This window comes from Phaethon aethereus (genome assembly GCF_964289735.1).
Source record: "Phaethon aethereus genome assembly, chromosome: 14".
NCBI lineage: Eukaryota > Metazoa > Chordata > Aves > Phaethontiformes > Phaethontidae > Phaethon > Phaethon aethereus.
The window spans coordinates 12,262,738-12,283,822 of NC_138590.1; positions in this window are offsets into that span (position 1 = coordinate 12,262,738).

Here is a 21,085-nt window from a genome sequence, read left to right on the forward strand (position 1 = left end):
CCTCTCGAGTCTGTAAGGCTTGGCAGAGTTTTGTTGCCCGCTCAAAGGGCATGTGCATTCTTCCCGTCAGACTTCAGTCAGACGTTTCTTCCCTCTTTGACTGAAGGATGAAACAGGAGGCACAGTGCCCGGAGGTTTGCATGCTGTGGCTTCTGAAGCCTGCCTTGCTGCCAGCACGAGCACTCAGTGCTCACGCTGTAGAGCTGGGTGACTGCGCTTCTCCTGCGTTCACAGCAGCCCTACTGACAGTTCTCCTGGTGATGAAAAGGCCTTAAAAACAAACCAAAACAAAACAAAAACCAGCCGCAGCTCTGTGGACATACTTCAGCAACATCAGCACATTGATCCTATGGAGGTGCTGTTGCTGCCTGGGCTTGAAGGCTCCTGGACTTTTGGGCATCTTCACCACTATGGACCTCCCTATGCTGCCAGTGAAGTGCAGATCCACCCACTAGTGGGGTCAGGCTGCCCAGGATCCATGCCATAAGCACATCTGCATGCTTGTCCCCTGCCCCTCCACCAGCCCAGCGACATTGCCTGCAGCACCCTGACACCTATTGCAAGGGAGCATGGATGTCTCTCACACTGGAGCTGCTGGTGGGCAACATCCCAAAGAGCACAAACCAGGCTGGGCTGGTGTCCCTGCTCTGAACATGCACCATTGCTGGCATTGTCCAGGACCCTCTGCTTTCAAAGCCCTGAAGAAGACGGCAGGGGCTCCCATACAGCCTGGGATGCTCATGGGGAGCTGCGCACCCCAGAAAAAGTGGGAGCAAGACCAGACCCAACGCTGCCAAGAAAAGACCCATCTGGGGCACCACGCACTGCCAGAAGCTGTAACCAGGCACAGGCACCTCGATTACAGCTGCTTGCCACGTGGTTTGCGGATGGAGCTTGCGTGCCGGAGGTCTCGGTGCAGATCTAGGGATGGAGGTGGCAGCGAGCGGCACGCGTAGCCACATGGCATCTGCCTGGCAGGCTGTGATTTTGGGTGCTGGTAGCACATGTGGATTCACAGCCGCCCCCTCCACCTGCACGCTGCCCACAAAACCAGTTCCCCAAGGGCCACTTCCAACTTTCCAAACCCATCAGCAGATTCACACAGCTGTTATTTAAAAATAAAATAAAATAAAGTAAAAAATAATTTTAAAAGACCCCACAAGAGAAATATGTCTTTTTTTTTCATCCTCTAACAGTAACATTTCCCCTTCCAGCATTCATACTGGCCATGGTCCTGTGGCTGGATTATTTAGTCTGACTCCTGAAGCAGGAACAGACTTACAATTCAAATTCTCATGAAACGGCAGGGCTAGAAACTTTATCAAACTTTATGTTATTGGAAAGAAGAGATTCCCAGAAAGGATCTGAGCTAACTGCCCTTAAAGCTGTGATATTTTTACTGTACAGAGAAGCTTCTTTATGCTTTCAGATGCGTTTAAAACACATTAGTGCTTTTCTTCATCATTTGCACCCTGACAGAGAGCTAAGACCCAACAACTTTCAAGAAGGGATTTTAAAAACAGCCTGAATATTTTTTAAAATATAAAAAAAATTAAAAATGTTTTTAAAAGTTAAAACATTTCTGAAGGGTGTTCTTCAATCTAACATTGGATGTATATGAAGTACGTGCTCCAAAAGAGGAGCAAAGCCTCATCCTCTGCTGGGGGGTTGCAGATCAGACATGCTGGGGTCTGCAATGAAGGTTACTAACGAGGTAGTCCAGACCCCCACCATTTCTAACCAGCAGCCACCTACAGCAAGGAGGAGTTGAAGGGCCTGAAGGCAGAAACCTGTGGTACAGGGGACGTTTATCAGTGATAAATCACTTTCCCCCCCACCAACGCACTCTGGAGGCTGGTACAAAACTCTTACTGCACTCCCCGCCTGGAAGAGCCTGGCAGCCAGCTCCGGTGACCAAATGATCAGGGTCGACTGACAAGACGTTTAGCATCAGAAGCCAACAAATGCATACCTACATGATATTTACTCTATGTTTATTTACATACTTATACATTGATATATAATATATCTCCAGGCAAGGGACTTTGTAAAATTTTGAGAAAATCAGTTTTTTTCTTAGAATATAACATGTCACTTATAGAAAGTGAAACATTTTCCAAATATATTTGACCTTATTAAAAAGACCTATTTTAGTGAATGTTTCAGGTTTTTTTATTAATATTTTTATCATGCTTATATCCCAATTCACTAATGAACCCTGAATTTGATTAGGCTATTCTTAAAAGGTAAAATATGGGAAAAATATAACTGAAACAGCAAATTAGTCCATTCTGAGCTCTGCAAATTGATAGCAGATTCTCATTTTTAACATCTTCCATAAAATGGCTGTTTTGGGGGAAGAGAGGAGAAGAATGATTTTTCTTTGACCTGCTCTGGCCAAGTTTTACTGTAAAACAATATAGCATCACTATAATGTACCTGGGATCCAAAATAAATGTGTCTGTCTTGCAATATCTCTGCAGGAATTATCAGTAATACTGTATGTTCCAGTTTCAGATGGTTCTAATCAATCTTTTAGTATCTTACATGTCTGCCTATTAAGCTAGAGATGATCACTTGGACTCTGAACTCTCTCTTTCTTTGTAAAATCATCTTGAGTAATATTAAATCACGTTGTTGGAGCCCTAGAATTTCTGGGTTTCATCAACATTTGCCCTCATCTTTCACATGGCAAAGTTAAGGAAATATCTGGTAACGTTTTAATTCCACGTTATTCAATGTGGCTTGTATAGGTGTGGTGCAATAGAGTCCTACACAGGAAAGGCTGATTTGAAGTCCTGGCAGAGCGATTAGCTGATTCCCAAAAGATACGAATATAAATTTCTCCTAGGCACATCTGCCCTGTCTGCTTTTAATTTTGAAACACCAGCTTTAATTTAGAAACTGTACTGTAAGCTCTCCCTTTTGTGAATAAGAATGACATAATTTGCTGAGCAAAGACCCAGAGCCAAGCTTTTTTGTCCTAAGTAATCAATGAGTAGTAACCAACAGACAAATGTTCCTTCACTAATTCTCCTCTGCCTTCGCAGGTTATTGCATCGCGGGGATCACGTCTTAACGGAGAGGCTGGGCTGTGCAGCCCTCCCCTCATTTCCAGAGCCGCAGAGATCACCTCCTCTCACATTCTTGATCAGCTTCCCTGTGGCAACAGCAGCAGCGGATCACATGGAAAAGTAATATTAGGAAAGTATTTAACGTATTTATAGCTGTCTTTTAATGACATTTACCAGCTGGAAAGGAGGAGGCCTGCCAGCACCGAGTGATCAATCAGCTTTGAGGAACTCCAGCAAGTGCTCTCGAGACCACCAGCAAGCCTTCCTCCAGCCCTGGCTCCATCATCTCCCGTTAGGCTGCAGATCCTTGGGGCAAATCAGGCTGACAGAGTGTGTTTGTCTGGCCCTTATCACAGTGGGACCTTGAATTTAGCCCAGGGCTGAGGCTGCTGCAGCATACAAATAAATAGTGCTAATTCTTAGATCACAGTTTAGAAATTTCTGTTCTACATCAGCCAGGCAATCTGTGAGCATGGGACTCATTATGAACACCCCATATAATAAATTTAGTGTGCCAATCAGTTTTTCCAGAGGACAAGAAGAGAGACTACTGAAGTCTGTGCTTGGCCACTGTTTGCAGCAGACCTTCAGATCTCTCCTTAGAACCAAATGCCATCAGACAGAAGTTCTGGCTGTTGAAGGAGGAGTTACCTGCACTTGGAAAATTGCACAGATCAACCCATATGGAAAAGATCATGATTGAAAGGTCCAAGTAAAGCAATTTTCTGCTTCCCAAAAGATGTGGATATAAATAGAACAGTGCTTGAAAATGAGCAGGCAGAAATGAAATACAAACGCAAACACAGAGCAAGTCTTCTAAAGCAAATAAAGGTTTTACTATATTTGTCCCCAAACGGAGCGTACCAGACCATCAGGCAATGCAAATTCTTTCTCTACTCTGCTGCCCCAGCTCTCATGACATGTAAGTGAAGGCTGGACACAATCACTTTGTGCAGTAAGGTTGAGCCATTATTCTGCCTAAGTTCAGGTAGACTTAAAGAGTAGTAATTGAGTAGAAGTGCATGCTCCCATGACCACATTATCCCCGGGAAGTCGTGTCCCACTGCCGCAATCCTGAGCATGCATGTACTCTCCTGAAGAGTGTCCCTCGGGAGACATTCCAAAGTTGTTCTCTGAGCATCATGCCAACCTTTTGTTTTAACATCAAGGGGTCTTCAGCCATCTTATCCGCTACGCTAATTGCTCTGACAAGCTGTGGAAATACACGTAATTTAATGTGTAAACCTATAAAATAATAATTTGCTGTCTGTGCATTTGGTGCTGTGAATCTGTTGAAATTTCGTGTGGGGAAAAAGCTCCGCTGGGCTTGAAGGAATGACTTTTTAATTTCCACCTTTTTCTCTGAAAGGGAATTTTACAGCTACTGTAGGAGTTCAAGTTCTCAGACTTCAAGGGTCCATCGTTATTTTCTATCCTGCTCCCTCCCTGTATAGATTGTATCTAAAATATTTTGGGTATTGTTTGTATTTGTTATGATTTGAAGTTTCAAGTTTAATTTCTTTCTTTTGATCACTAAGTTGAAATTCAGATATGGAATAAAGAGTTGCAAATGCTCACCATTTACAAGACAGGTAATGGCAGTGAGAAGGCAGGAGGCTGGAGATTACTTCTCTGCACTAATGTAATTTAAGCAACAGAACTTAAAAATCCCATCTTCCTGTAGTCGCATAGCCTTGAATGGAGACAACAGGAAACCAACAGAAACCTGTAATGCCAAAAGCTGCAAGATGAAACACCCAAGAAATAAGTCCCCTGCAAAAGAAATCCCAACAAAATACCTGTAGATAGTAGAAGAGGTTGAAAGCTGCTAAAAAAACAAACCCCAAAATTGTAATGGTTTTGGAAAAAAAAATTTCTCAAATGTGAAGGGTTTGTTTCCTCTTTTTAAAAAAAATTGCTTTTCAGCTAATTGAGAAACTAAAAACCCAAGTGGGGAAAAGTGGGGATTTTAGCCACTTTTTTTTCAGCTTTGGTGTTACATTGAAATGAAATATATGGCTAAATTAAAAAAAAAAAAAAAGAAAAAGAAAAAAAGAAATCCTCAAAACCCAACTAGAAAAATTGATTTGATCAAAGTCCACTTCAACACCTATTCTGGAAGTAGATGCACATACCCTTAGGAAAGGTACTGCACTGTCATTTTCTTTCAAGAAACTGGCAGTGCAGTACAGTTGCTGCCTTCTCAGAAATCGTTACCTGATTTTCCGAGCCCTCATTAGGATTCTTTTGCAGAATACTTGGACAATGCCTGTAGCTAAAATGAAGGTAAAGTGTCTTTTCCTAGATGGTGGCGTTCATATGTCAAATAATAGTTTTACAACAGGGTTATAGGTTTTGTGCAAAAGGGGTTGCAGAAACAAAACAACAAGGCTGAATGCAAAGCTTAATGCCATCCCACCGTGTCCAGGGAGAAGACCTGGTGGTGGGATTTGTTAATAAATAATTCTTGCTCAAAATTACAAATAGCAAATGACGCTTCAGCTTTAGAATTCAGCACACATTACAGAGAAAAAAAGAGGCTCCTGGACAGAGTGAATGTCATCACAGGTTTTGGGATCAGGTGTTTCCCTTCTTTAATTCAGACTAATGAACTTTCAGAAACACTGATGCACCTCCACCACTGGTGTTCTGCTTCTTCGGTTCAAACTTCTGTAAAGAAATCTGTAATCGGAGCGGTTAGCTAACAAACTACTTCAGGACGTAAGGAGTCCTAGAAAAATAACAAGATTAATTTCTCTGAACTGCTGAAGCAACTCCAGAGGAAGCTTAAATGATGAATATGGAGAAAGGACGATACTGGTAATGAGAGCGTCTACAACGGCATTATGCAAGGACTGTCATTTTCCCTGTGTTTGTACAATGCCTACAATCAGGGGACCTGACCCAGCTGACTTACTCTAGAAATTACTGCAATCCAAATAACAAATAAAAATAATGGGATTAAATCTGAATATGTGATATAAGCCATCATGCCGCAGGGCATATCCAACCTACCAGCTGCCCGAGGGGGAGGTAGGGAGGAAGACTTTTTCCCCATAGTCAGGTCATCCCGCGGCTGCTCTCCCTGAGGTTTCTTGGATCCTTCTCTGAAATGTCTTGTCTTGTACTCTTCACTGTGAGAGACAGGATACTGAACCAGACGGACAAGCAATCTGATCCACCATGGCAATTCCTATGATCCCATAGAGATGCTATGAATAATTCAGATTTGCTGCAAAAAATCCCCCATGCTTCATGCAAGTTAACTGGTGTCTCCAAGAGAAAAAAGATCATATAACCTCTTTATAACTGTGTCATCATCACTATTTACATGTGTATTTGACAGTTTATGGGTGCCTCCTCACACAGGCTGTTAAAATGAGACATAGTTAAAATTACAATTTATCTTTAACAGGTTTAGATGTCACAGAGAGCCCAGTCACAGAAAGCCTTAACCAGACTCTTTGGTGGGTCAGCAATAAGAGAGAACCCCGGCTTTTAGTGAATTTGCATGAAATGTTAATTATTCCAGCCTCATTCCTGCTTGGAAGATGTCCTCATCCTTGCAAAACACACACTTAGGATTACACAAGGCTGCAGCGTCAACAGGAAGAATCAAGAAGGGAAGCACTGGGGAGGGAATCCTCTTCAATTTGGGGTTTTCTCTCTGGGACTTCAGTTTGGTCTGAGTGAAGCCTTCTAGAAGCATCTCTCACTCGTGAGCTGTACCTGAGAAATGGCTGGCTCTCTGGAGACTGGTGGCCTGTCCACACTAGGCAATGGAGACCCGTGTCACTGGAGCCCCATAAGTGTTAGGTTATCCCAGAGCACCTTCTGACATAGCCCACAGCTGCACAAGTGGCACAACCAGGCTCACATGGGGCTGTATCCAAGTGAGCAAGCTCTCCTGCTTGGCTAAGGTACACTTTACTCTCCTTCCAGCCCCGGGATGGCTCTCATGCAAGCTGCTCTGGGACTTCTGCTATATATTTATCCCACCTATTTTGGGGATAAATATGTGAATATACACCACTGGCCTGTCTCCCGAGGGGGTATAGATATGTCGGAGTGACAAGAAGGAGTAATGGCTTGGCACTTGGAGTTTCAAGATGTAGCCTCTGCTTCTAGCCTTACTACTGACTGTTTGCATAGCTATGGACAAATCACATCTGCTCTCTGCACCTGGGTTTCCGCTCTCCCCATCTTCTGTTAGTCTGTGAAGCTTCTGAGGACATGGACCTCCTGCTTCTGCAGGTTCATACAAAAGTGGGATGAATACTGCCTTATTCTCAGGTGTTTTCTGTTGCAATCCAAACAACTAATCAGAAACTGTTCAAATATCTGTAGACATCTCCCTGGGCCTGTCACACCTTCAGAGAGGCTGCAGTGAAGTTCGCTAAACAGTGAGTCAAATTTTTATTCCCCTCAATTCTGTGAAGGGAGTCTTTGCTGTAGTCCAAATATCATGGGTCTCCTATGGTCTTCTCAGCTCTAGACCACACAAGCGCCTTACAGAAAGGAAAATATGACAGCTTACAGAGTTATGCCTAAGCACTTCAGTACTCCTAAGAAGCCAAACCATTTGGAGTTTGTAATTGGCTTAACCTGATAATGGTGTTAGGAGTCTCCTCATGTCAGAGCTATTCTCACAGTCCCCTCTTCCCTTTTCCTTTCATAGTCACGGAGAGAGACGGGTGGGGGAACTGCTCAGTGCCTCTCACGTTCCTCTCTGACCTGTTGCATGATGGTTGCTCACATCTTCAAGATCTTACTAAAATACCCACCAAAGTACTGGGGGAATGTTTTAACTCCAAAGTGCTTCTGAGACATAAAAGCTTGAGACAATTTAAAAAGTCATTCTGAAGCTCGGAGTGTCTACTGAAAGGGAAGAATGGTGCTGGAGCATTTCTGAAAGTATGTCTCGAGGTCACACATCTGAGCTAGTTTTGGAGAACTGCGTGTAGAGGAAGGTCCAACAGGGAAATTCCAGTCTCCAAAGTAGAAAGTAGTGAATACAGTCAAGACTTAACTTCAGGACTTCAGCAAGGACCAGGTTAAGTACCTCTTGAAAAGCAATAAATAAAGTATAAGAATTAGCTGTAGGAAAATGCACAGGAAAATATAGGAGAAAGAAAAACATTAAGTGCTTCATGGCCTTGAGGAATGGACACCTGCAAAGAAAGAATCTGGTCCATATTTAAGGATACCTTGTAAAGACAAATATTTGCCTACAATATACACATTTATATGCAGACACAGGATTATGTGCACATACAGACTTTATTTCTTTACTTGTAAGGAGTTGAAATTTGATGTAAAGTCAGAATGTCGATGAAGAGAATAAGAAAACCTTGTAAAGGCAGTTAATGGAAAATGTCTATGTTGGAATAATGTAATTGGTCCCTGCAGAGTATTACAGGTTAGGGCAAAATGTTAGATAGTGGCAAAGGAGAAGGAACAAATACACGGCAATTTTCCCCTTTTTCTTGAGAACAGCAAGTCTCAGCCCAGGCAGAAGCAGGGGAGGCTGATGCAAGGAGTTCTTGCCTCTTCTTGCAAGCAGGGACAAAACTAAGTCAGAGATTTTAAAGGACTGCTTACTTTCCTCCTGCATTCATGTGGGGATCTCATTGCAGGTCAATGGGAATTGCACAGCAGCTTCCGGGGTGCCGCAGAGGCTCAGACTGTGACCTTATGTCTTTGAGGATGTACTGTAAAATAACAGTTCTCACTCTCTATGCCAGCCCCTTCAGAGCATTTCTTTCAGTATATTACATCACCAATCGTTATCTCAATTCGGCCGTTGGATATTTATTGACATTTTCCTTCTTCAAGCTTGAAGGATCTGGATTTCTTCCACTGAAGTTTAGATATTGTCACTGACTTCAGATGAATCAGGATCAAGTCACCTACCTAAACTTCCCAAATAAATGTGCACTCACAAACTACAAGAGGAAAAATATACCTTAGGGGAGTGTAGGTCCTCAGAAGAAATGGAGGATGGCTTACATTCAGAGATGACCTCAGTGAGTTTGTGTCTGCCCGGGTATGCAACACGTCAGTAGCATATATTCAAGACAGATGAAGAGCTTAGGAAGTATAGAAACATGGATTCAGATGTGTCAGCTAGTATGCATAAAAACAGCTGCTTAAAAATAATGTTTAGGGTTTGCCTTTATGCAAGGACAGGAAAGGAATTCAGTGTCAAAGTTGCCTGAACATTTATCCACATGTGGTGTTTTACTCCAAAGCACACTGCTCTGATCCTTAATTCTTATGATGTCTTCTTGAACTGCAAAACTATCCATACAGATATCTCCACATGACCTACCGAAAACGAATGGATTTGCTGAGCTAATGACCTCGCCGTTTGGGTTAGTCTGCATATAACATCCAAAAAAACCCGCAGGACAAATCCAACAGGCAAACTGAAACCCTAGCGTGAAAAATACTGGTGTTATTTTTAATATTACACAGTCCTTCCAGCCACACAATACTGATGACTTGATCTGAAGTGATACAAGTTAGTCAAACACAACCCTCGATAACCATCACACCAATCTGTGCAATCCAGGGAGTGCAATTTAGACAGTTGCCACTGCCTGGACTACAAGCTCTTCGGGGATGCACCTTCTGCTGGGGCTTGTGAGAGACTGAACATACTGTCAGCAGTTAAATAATATATCCGTATCATCATCATATAAAAAACACAGCCAAAAATCTGTTCACACAGAGATCGTTGCTTTAATTGTCACTTGGATGCTCCTAACCACTTTCTCTCCAGATGAGAATAAAGCTGAACCTTCCTCACAGCTCTGTGCCTCTGTTTCCCTCCCTTGCTTTGAATGTGCTCAGCAGAGGGGAGACTGGCTCTGATGGTTGGTGCGTCCAAGAGTGGGCCTTTCTCGGGTAAAATCATGTTAAATCCATCAATAAACCAGTTCGAGCTGAAAACACAGTTAAGGGACAGGGACTTTTTGGAAGCTAAAGCAGACTTCTGAAGGTTAGCTACAGTGCAGCTGCTAGAAAGCAATGTGAATACAACAGAAAATAGACTGAGGGGCCACTCATTCTGAGTGCATTCAAAATTGACCCGTAGGAATGGAAACTGGTCTCAGCTGGGCTGTTAAATTTCTAGCTAAGAAAAAAAAATCATATATATATTTATTGTAGATCATGTCAAGACTGTAAGTTACAGGTGTTTTGATCTTTCTACTTTCATAAGTTAGTTCAATATTTAGCGTGTGCTGGTAGCATTTTTTTCCTAAGTCAATGGACTAAAAATCAACTATTTTCTGTGTAACAACACAGGCTGGAATGGAAGAGCCTGCTGCAGTATTCCAGGCTAGACACCTACTTCTGTCTCTTTCCCTGTTTCTTGCTTAAGAAAACAGTAAAAAGAAAGGAAGAGTGGAAAAAGGAACTACATGAAAGAAAAAAAGTAGATAAGTGGAGAAGGAAATCTTAATAAGGTTCTTTTTTCTTTTCCTATTTTTTTGGAGACCGCTGTATTAAATTAAAGTCATACATAGGTTTCAAAGAAAATCATATGTCGGTGGAATGGTGAGCCCACCTGACAACGCATGCTAACAGAATTGTAAATGTAAAGGGTAATGCTTGTCACTTCCTGACAGCTCTAAATGGCCTTTTAGTTCAGTACGCAGAGCTGTCATAAAAAAACGTAAAAATGCATATGCAGACAGCTGAAACTGCAATGCACATCATTATCTGCAAATGGTATAAGTATCCTGAACAAAGGGCCTTCTAGTTTAAGGACAAGCATAAGACATTTTTCTGCCTCTAGCCTTAAAACAAAGTGCTGTCAAGAAAACAAGATTCTCAGTGCCAGAACTGAGGATTTTCTGTCAATCAGCAAGGTGCTACATTTGTACATATTTTTCTGACCCCAAATATGAGAAGAGCATTCTTAACAGATGTGTATTTAACTTCTGGCAGATACATCTGTTTCTTCTGGGTTTTTTATTTTTTATATCTTTTTTTTTTTCTCCCCCTCAAACACACTGCAGAGCAGAACAGTTTTGTTGTATACTTACTTAGTTCTTCCTATCCTGGCTTTTCCTCCTTACTTGTTTAAACTATCCATGTGGTGGCTTCACCATTACTCTGCCAAGATGTTGGGGAGCTTTAGGGACTAGTGTTAACCTGCTATGGGAAACATGCAAAAAAGGTGAACTCCAATCTCTTTGATGCTCATGGCTGCTGTGCCAGTCTATTTGGTTGTGGTTTAAAAATGTTCAAAGTTACAAGCTCATTTCCAGTGCAGTTTGAAAACACACATAAAAGTAATGAGAGCTTAGCAAAGACATTAACATACCCAAGTGGCGTTAGGAATAAACCTGTCCCCTGCACAGCTCCGCAAAGCGTTAGTGAACGTAGGAACCATGGCGAGCAGTGTGTGCGCAGTGGCCGCTCGACTCTGATTCGGGCAATCCCCAGCACTCCTGAATTACCATGAGCACCGACATGTCCGCTCACAACGTCTCTCCAGATACAGGCTGGGGGACCGCAGGCTACCTGGTGTGATTTAAGGAGCAGAAAGAAAAGGAACCTAGGGTCCATGGTGAACGCTCTGCTCTGAGAGCAGACTGGCATGAACAATAACTTCCACCCCAAGCATTAGGGTTCACCTCACGAATGCATAAAAGAGCAGTAAGACAGCAGTTGGGTTTCCTTCCTTTTTTCTTCCCAAGCTTCCAATACAAATCTCATCTGCACTGGCCCCACTCACAAGTATCCACCGCACCACACAGACCCATGACAGACCTTCAGTAGCAGCTCAACCATCCCTTCCCAGCAAATAACCTGCACAAATATTCATTCACCCACACAATCAATAGACCAAGGGTGGAACATGGGTAAACAGCAAGTACTTGAACCCCAATTTTCCTAGTTGCTGGACATCCAAAGATGATGGATCTCTCTAAACTCTCACCCTGGCCTGACTTTCAGAGACACTCCCATACAGATACCTCCATGCTCATTAAATTGCATAACCCCCCCTTTCCTGTGGATTAGTGTCTCCTCCAGATTTTCAACATTTACTTGCACTGTTTTTCATGCTGCTCTCCCAGTCCTGGGTTCAGGCAGCACTTTAGGATCTGTGTTTGCAGCAAACAATGACTATTCTGGCCCTGAACACAACTTACGGTACAGAACCTGGTGTGCACAACAGATCTTTGATATATTTTCTCAGTATCTTGAATTATCCACCAAATGGCTCATTCCAATGCTCTCTGCTTGCAGCATGAAGTATGGGAATATGAATCAAAGATATTTGGGATTTCAGAACTTCTGAGATCATGGAGGCAAAATATTTCAGTCCACAAGAAAAGTAAGGGAATAAATGTCACATATAAAAATTCTCTATTCATCTCATGGCTTATATTTACAAAGTGCTGTGTTTGAATCTGTAAATTTTCCACTGTGAAATTGCCCTGAACAGTTGCTTAATGGCATCTTAATTTTCCTTTAATTAATCACCTTTAAAATTTCTAGCTGTTTCTCCATTAAAATCCACATTTATCACATGTATAATCTTCATTCCTTTCTTCCAAAATTGACCAAAGAAACCATCAAAGTATAAGGCGGCAATCCTAAAAATTCATTTCTCTTGTATCTGCAGTAAGGCGATATGGGAATACACAGTCATCTTGGAAAAATATAGGTTTTGTCTGAGATTTTAAAAGATTATCTAGTAATTCTGGCTGTCTCTCCCTTCCTGGTGCTGTTTGAGACATCTGAGGACATCTAAATTTGAAGTTTGGTTCCTGTCTCAATAAACTGATTCTAACCCAAGCTCAAGAAAAATAACATCTTAATGCTCACTCAACAATCTTGCTTCCGAAGCTGCTTCTACAGCCGCCTAAATAACTGAAAACAACTCTGCAGTACGTCCTCCCCAGAGTCAAAGCTTGCACATGTGCTTAAAAAAAAAAAAAAAGAAAAAGCTTTGCAGACTATGTGTAAAAGCCCCATCTGGTGATGCCTGACATAACAGTATGTTTCCACCTAATTACAGTACACTTTAAAAACACACTGTGCATTATTGACACAAAAACAAGTGGATATATGTCTGTCTGCTAATAAATTATGCTGGACAGAAGAAAAACATTTCCAACCCTAATGGAGTGAGTTGATGAACCAGACTTCCTATAGGAGTATGAGAGGAAGGAGAAATGAACAGCCAAAGTAATTTTAGGATGGAGATTGGTACATTTGAGAGACATGCACAACATGCCAGTTTGGAGACCAAAGTGACCTGCACCACTGCAAAACAAGTATAGACTAGGCAAAGGCATCATTGCTTTCCTTGCACGCATGGCCTTAATGACATGTGTCCTTCCTGATACAACGGATGCTTCATCTAGCAATTCTTTTTTGAGCGTGGCTTTTGTATTGCCATGTTTAAAAGTGACACTGTCAAATGCAGCAGCAAGAATCCAGGACTAATACCTAGAGCTCAGCTACATCAGCCAAAATACAACAGTATTTTAACCACAGTGATATCGAGCTGGATTTGAACACGCACCTTACAGACAAAAGCTTCTATATCCCATTACCATGACCTGTGCCAGCCAGGCCTCCCTCTCAATCTGTTCCGTTTAAATTTACAAGGAAGGAAATAACAAGAAAGAAGGACATTCTTTTATTACATTTTTTCAAATAAAATGTCTGTGCTTTCTCTGGATGGTTCCAGCCCGATTTATACAAGGTGAATTTGACCTTCAAGAGGCAGAACATCTGGGAATGACAATTAAAGCCATCTGCACCCAAGGCAAGCAGGTTGCTCGCTATCCACTCCATTCTGTCGCCTTCAGAACAGAGAGGAGGGGGGTAATCTCAAGACAGCCATCCCTTTTTTATTGACTGTCTCCTGTGCTTTTAGAGATGTGAAAATACACAGAGCCTGACTGAACTCTTACCCAGGGAGGCTCACGGAGCATGGCATGAAAACTCCAGCAGTGCTCTTGAAGATTTGTGCTTCAGGTTCTGTGGGGATGGTATTACCTGGACCCAGATTTATTCATATTTAATCTAGCCTCTCTACTTCTCACCAGTCTTGACTTGGCCTGTCTGAATTTAGGCTCTCGCATCTCCTTTATGCGGCTGAGTGGCTTGTGCATTTTTTCACTGACTGAGTCCAACAGGAGTCAAAGCAAAGGTTGTCAAACCCTCTGTTCCTGGAGGTTCTGATTTAAGCTCCAGCTCTATTTAGGGAGGCTGAAGATGTTGAAGATATTTTGAAACACTGGTAAAAATCCAAACCACCTGACTCTGTAGGATGTCAGGGCAACTGGATGCTCCCTAGAGCTTGCAAATCTTCAAATGTTTGCTGCAATAGGGTAAACTTCTAACGCCCTAAAACTCAGTTTTGAGGTGGTGGTGTTGTTGTTTAAACCAAATACTGTTAAGGCCTGTCATGCTGATTCCCACCGTCCCAGTTTTAACTCGTACTCCTCCGTTTGCCTGTACCATTTGATTTCTCATTTCATGCTTTGCTGGTGAGTTCTTTAGGACAGGAGGATTTTGCTAGCAGAGCAGGATTTTGGTGTCTGGCCTGAGATGCTAATGCAATGCATGTGACAGAGAAGGCACGTAAGGCACTACCTGTGTCTTGTAGATATTTGAACAGAAGGATCATATTCACTTTTGGACGGGGAGTATAGTGTTAATGACTCATTTGGATAGCCAGACCTGGTTGGAATTTTGAAAGCAAAGGAAAAATAAAAAGCCAGAGGATGGGAAAAGACCCAACTAATCCACAACTGGAATTTTTTTCTGTAGTAGTTGGAGTGTTATTATTTTCGTTTTCTCTTTGTATAATTTTTTTCAGCCTACTTAAGAGCTCCCTGTGTGCCACCTATCGGTCCCACCCATGCTCAGTTCTTCTTCACACAAAAACAGTGGCGGAAGAGTTGTGCAAGGCCAGAAAACAGGGGGTGAGAGGCCAGAGGTGATGTATGGCAAAGCTGTCCAGAAAACAGGGAAAGGAAGTGTATTTTTTCTAGGCAGGTCAAGCCAACTGCAGCCCAAAAGGCAGTCACACCCCCTGTTTCAAACTACGGGTGTGACTCAGATAAACCAGCAATATGAAATTACAGCAGCAGAAAGATATTTTAGAAAATATTCCACGCCATGGATGACATAGTCAAGTATTATGCCTTTGGAGATTTAACCCTGCTTTCTTTGAGTGAGAAACCAGACGCTTGGAGGATTAACCAAAATCATATTGACAGGTCTAGGTTCCACAACAATTCCCCTTGTATATGCCCCACAAACACCTTTCTTTCCAGTGTCAGTCATACATTCATTTCCCACCACAATAATTCTTTGTTAAGATGCCATTCCCATAATAGAAAGAGAAAAAAAAATGAGTGACACCTCAAACAATATTTGATAGTCTAACAACAATTTCTAACTTCAAAGACTATCTACATAAAAGTTGAAGACTTTTGCTACAAAACCAAACCATTGGGAAATCATTTTCCATCTGACATCAATTCCCCAGCTACTAGAATGAAGGCTTTAACTAAAAGTATAACTTTTACTAGAGGTTCTTTAACATTTTAATCTATGCTATGAGAAAGTATGTACATAGTCAGGTTATACTGTGTCAGAATTCAAGAATGGGGTGTGAGAGAGATAACCCCACAAATCAAAGAGAGGGATGGCCTTCATGGCCAGCTGATAAGCATTCAGATACATGACTGAGTTACTGTGGTTTAACACTTTTATTGGAAAAGTGTTATTTATTTATATATGTTTTATATATATGTTATTTTTACTTATAGGAATATTTGACTGATTAACCCTAACTCTTTATGAACACAAAAACACAAGAGGTACAACCAAGAACATTCCCAACCCCCAAAATTATTGTCCTGAAGGAAGGGAATGAATTTTTCAGAGCTGAATCATTACAGCAAATCACTCCTAATGTACTGAACCACTGGAGGAATCAATGGATGTGGGTCTACAAATCATGTATTCAAGACTCAGTGCTGGCAAGCAAAGATCTGTAAGGCTTGATGATGGGTCATTTTCCCTTCCCAGAAACGCTGGCTAAACCCCACAAAGTCTTCTGTAACAGTCCTTTTTTTAAACCTTGCTTTTATTTCTATCTGAAGAGGAGATTGCATATCTAAGACATCAAGTTGTGACCTTGCGGTGAATTAAATGGGTGAGCATGTTAAAAGGCTTGTAAATGTATCTGGATTTTTTTTTCTCACCATCTGTTTCATACTTGATATCTTGATAGATAGTTCAGCTTATTACCCACCACTAACGTCATCTCTCTGCTGAAGCTTTGTTATTTGAAATATGGGGTCTCTCCTTTGTGTAGTAGTGACTAAGTACATTGGAACCCACTTAAATTTGTTTTAAATGCATTAAATTGGTAACATGCAGTGTTGCTGCATACCAGTTTCTAAGTTACATAGTAAAAGTTTAAATGATTAAACCAATTTAATGTATGAACCAGGCACTCCGTATGGCTGAGAACAGTCAGGTTTTCCAGTGAAATGTTTGCCTGGTAGTTAGCATTGTGCAGAGGTATGCAGATGCTTTTGCCAGGAGAAAGTGAAATAATTGATGCAGCTGAAAATGACCTTGATCTTAAAGTCATTACCTCATTCCTTGAAATATCTGAAAATACAACGACAGAAGCAAGGGCCTGAGTGACTACTGTGACTTTTACTTTGTCCTGAGTATCAGTGTGACATGGGTACATGCCAACAATAAATCATTTTCCTGGAACACACGACAGTAAGAAGTTGGGGTCATGTTTTCAAGCTGGCTTTTCTTTTTTCTTTGTTTTTGGTGTCTGTTGGTTCTGTGTCTCTGCAGACTTTACATGACGTCCTCCTGTCTGCCTACATCTATTTTATAGATTAATGGTACCTGTAACTACTCAGCTGAAAGGTAAAATAATGGCAAGGGTGATGAAACCACATGCTCCATGACATAGGAGGGTGACTCATGGGGTCAGGAATGAATTCCTGCCTTTCACCACTGGCAGAGCCTTGTATTGTTACCAAAGCACTATGCATGGCAAAGCAGTGACAACACACACCTGGAGATGCACAGAAATCCAAAAGGTCCACCAGGTATGCTTCCCAGGGAGAAGGGTAGATTTCCCCAAGCTGCCACAGGACTGGCTATACCCCACCACAGCAGGTCTCTGGGGCGCTTCACGCCAACCGATCAAGAGTCCAGCAGAGGCAAATAAAAACTTTAATCACCAGATTTTCATCTTGGTTGCCAAGGTCAACTTTACCTATTGGAGATGCACTGAAGTGAGGGGCTGGCAGGATCAGACTCCCTCCTACAGCTCCCCATAGGAGCAGGGCCACCATTTCTAATGGGGCAAGCCAATTTTTGCAACCTCTGGTCTCTGAGATACAAAGAAAGGCAACTTGTGCCTTATTGGTGTTACAAAACAACAGTTTCCCACTCAAAGTGCGGGATCATGGTCATGCCTACAAATCATGTTAGTTAAAGGACTTTCTACCTTTTCTCTTTAAACAGGAGCATGCACAGAGGAGCTGGGAATACTCTGGCCCAAAGAAGAAAGGGAAGGCATTTTAAACGTAGTGAACTAAAAGTTGCACAACAAACATAATTGCAACCAAACACCACCTGCCAAGTGTTAAGAGACCTGATTCATGCACCAAAATGTCACACCAAGTGGTTTTGATGCAGCCAGCTGTCACGGGCAAAGCACTCTACATCTAATGATGACAGGTTACGGGAGGAGCTCGTGGCTCGGGAGAAACCTGAGAATCACACTGATGATTTTACCTTTGAGAGGAGCTTCTTCAGAACCAGTGCAAGAACCAGAGCTCAAGTCAGGCTACGACTTGTGCAATAAACACACATGCTGTGGTCTTAAGGAGTTGAAACTGGATGTTCTGGTGGTTTCGGTGGAATTTCACCACCTGCAAGACAGCCCACGGCTCTGGGAGGCAACGTGTTATCGGCACCTAATAGTTTTGTCTTTTCATCTCTGACCTTTTCATGTCTTCCCTTTCTGTGATCTGTCAGGGCTAATGCTGAGAAGGAAGGTATGTGCAACAGCAGAGATGCAAAGTTTTCAGAGCTGTCATTCTCCACTGACACAGAAATGTATTTTCTTAAATTTAACAGTTAAATACACATCAAGGTGTTACAAACGCTTCCTTGTGTTACAAAAGATGGTTAAATGTTGGCAGGATACCTATAGCCTGTACACGCCATGCAGTCAAACTTGATTTCTCATAAACCCTGCCTGGATTCATTTTCGTTTAATTTTATGTAAACAGCATCTCTAACAGTGGCAGCAGGACCTCACTGAAGAACCAGAGGTTCTGTTTCCCAAACCAAACATAGTCCAGATCTTTCAGCTCAAACTGAGGTTTTAGCACAGATCTGGATTTACTCACAGAGTTCAATTTGGAATCCAATTTTATAATCAATTCTTCATTGTTTAAATCAATGTTGCTGATATAATGCATCAGAGAACCTATCCCCTTGATGGAGGATTTTTAAAAGCCGTATTTTATGGCTATGTCATCACCAGGCATTTGTGGATTTAAAACGTTTGTGAAATAGGATTTTCTGGTAAAATCTTGTGTGGTCCATTAAACATACAATACACAGCAGAGGAAATACTTGATTATGCTTACACACTTTTCTTTCTTTCTGGTAATATTCCAAATGAATGCAGCTTCACCACATGGTTATCTGTTCCTAAGATGGCTTCTGAAATTTGTAATTTTACTGTTCTGCCTCGCAGTTAACAAGTTACCTACAACTACATTAACTTAGAGCTGGCCCCTGCAGATATTTTGTATTTGCCCATGATATTACCATTAAAGCAAATTTCCCAGGAATTCCATTCAAAGGCCTTAAACATAGTGCATACATGTATGCTTTTGCAGCACTCCCATATGTATATTTTGTTTGCTTGTGTGCTGTATACAAAGCACATGTGGAATCTGTAAACATCACAAACAGGATCATTAACTGAAAAATTAATCATGGTCATGCGAATCATGTGAACTTGCACTATTAGTTCTACTAGAACTCAGCACAGTGTCTACAAAATTTAATACTTTTCTTCAAATCTCAGTATGGGAATCCAACTGTTCTTAGCTGGCAGCACCGAACATGTCATTTTTCTAAGGATATATATAAAATGAGGATGTCCGAAGTACATGTATAAAGTGATATATACATTCTTGTACTCCATGACGCATTACAAGGCACAGCTCCTTAGCATTAACCATTGTACAAAAAAAAAAAATTCTACAGGGCATCAACTGCAATATATACAACTTAATATAAAAAAACACCCTTTAAGAAATTCACTAAACAATAACAGTAACACTCCACACACAGAAATACCTCCATTTTCATGGATTGAGTCTCCTGTATTTTTCTTCCCAAGCTGACCTAGCCATTGCCTTATGGATTTGCCACACAATTTGTTAGCAAAGTAACTTTTCTTAAAAAGGGATATTTTGCATGCATTTGAATGAAAGTTCAGATTTTTTTACCTGCCTGATGTATTGAACAACACAGCAGGACAGTGTCATGAAAGTTGGGAATGAAAACAAAGAGTTGGGTCGTCTAATGTTATTCCTCCAGGCACCAAGGATGCCCCTCTTTGAAGTGCACAGTAAATCCACCAGCCAACCCATAATTACTGCCTCATCACAAAATTCAGATCTCCAGGATCAAAAAGACCAGAAGCTTAGCACAACATAGGAAGGGAGCAGGGGACAGCCCAAGTACTACCAATGTAAAGGAGATATTCTACACAGAACACTAGCTTGTACTGCCATTTTAACAAACTCAAAGGTATTCAACATTATCTAGTCTTAAATATATATCACACTATCTTCAGACATCATATTCCATTCAAAGAACTGTGATAGAACATTTTAAAAAAACCACCTTTTCTTAACATCCATCATAGGGAGACATACAGTAGCTCCTGAAGCACACAGAGGAAAGCGTGCAGCAATTTAGAACAAGAAACAAGTACCAATAATGTAGTCTCTGGAAATTATAGGCATGAAAGAAAGAAAACAAGATTCCAACTTTCAAAGTAAAATTCATTCTAATACAATTACAGTTGAAAATCACTGAGATAAATGGGAAAATACTAACAAGCATTCTCAGAATTCAAAATGAAAATTTGACTTTAAAATAGTGTTCTTGGTTGCTTTTCCTTACAGTTTTCCCCATAAAATGACAAATATAATAAAACACAATCTCCTACCCACACCAAAATAATGTTTGGCTGAGCTCTATTTTTGGTTCAAATATTCCTCTGTTGAGACAGCTTGCTCATGTCCTCATCAGAGTCTTGGAACCGTTTTCTGGATTTACTACACATTCACTGTGTCACCATCAGTAAATCACATACTCTGTACACCACAAATTAACATCTGTAAAATTGGGAAAGTCATTCCTATTTTAAAAAGTTGTTGTGAAGCTCAGTTAGTTAAACCACTAATTATTTTGTTTAAAGTTATTGGAATTAAAGATGTTTACAGCTACATATGACTTTTGTAATCAGTAGTAGGTCTCAGCTACACGGATAAGTAATGATCTACAGCAGTTTAGTCCAAATCTGAGCTAAGCAAAGTGAATGTAGCAGAGAGAAAGTTCTAGCAGATTCCCATGGGAATGGAAAAAAAATTTTTGCATTCAGAAGAAAGGAAATCCAAATCCTCATTTGCCCTTACTCCATAATAAACCCCACCCAGGTTCTACATCTTCCAAAGCACACCCTGCCCATATCATGCAACCATCTAGTAAAAGATTATGTCGTAACTCTGACAATGCAGAGACAGACAAAAGTTTAAAATTATTATTGGAATTACCTGGATTTACTGACACATATGGGTTTAAATCCCCAGGGGATGGTTTGTATTGGTAACAGAGAAGATACGGAAGGTAAAACAGAGGCAATTACTCAATACTTCATGATAAGCTGAGCTAGA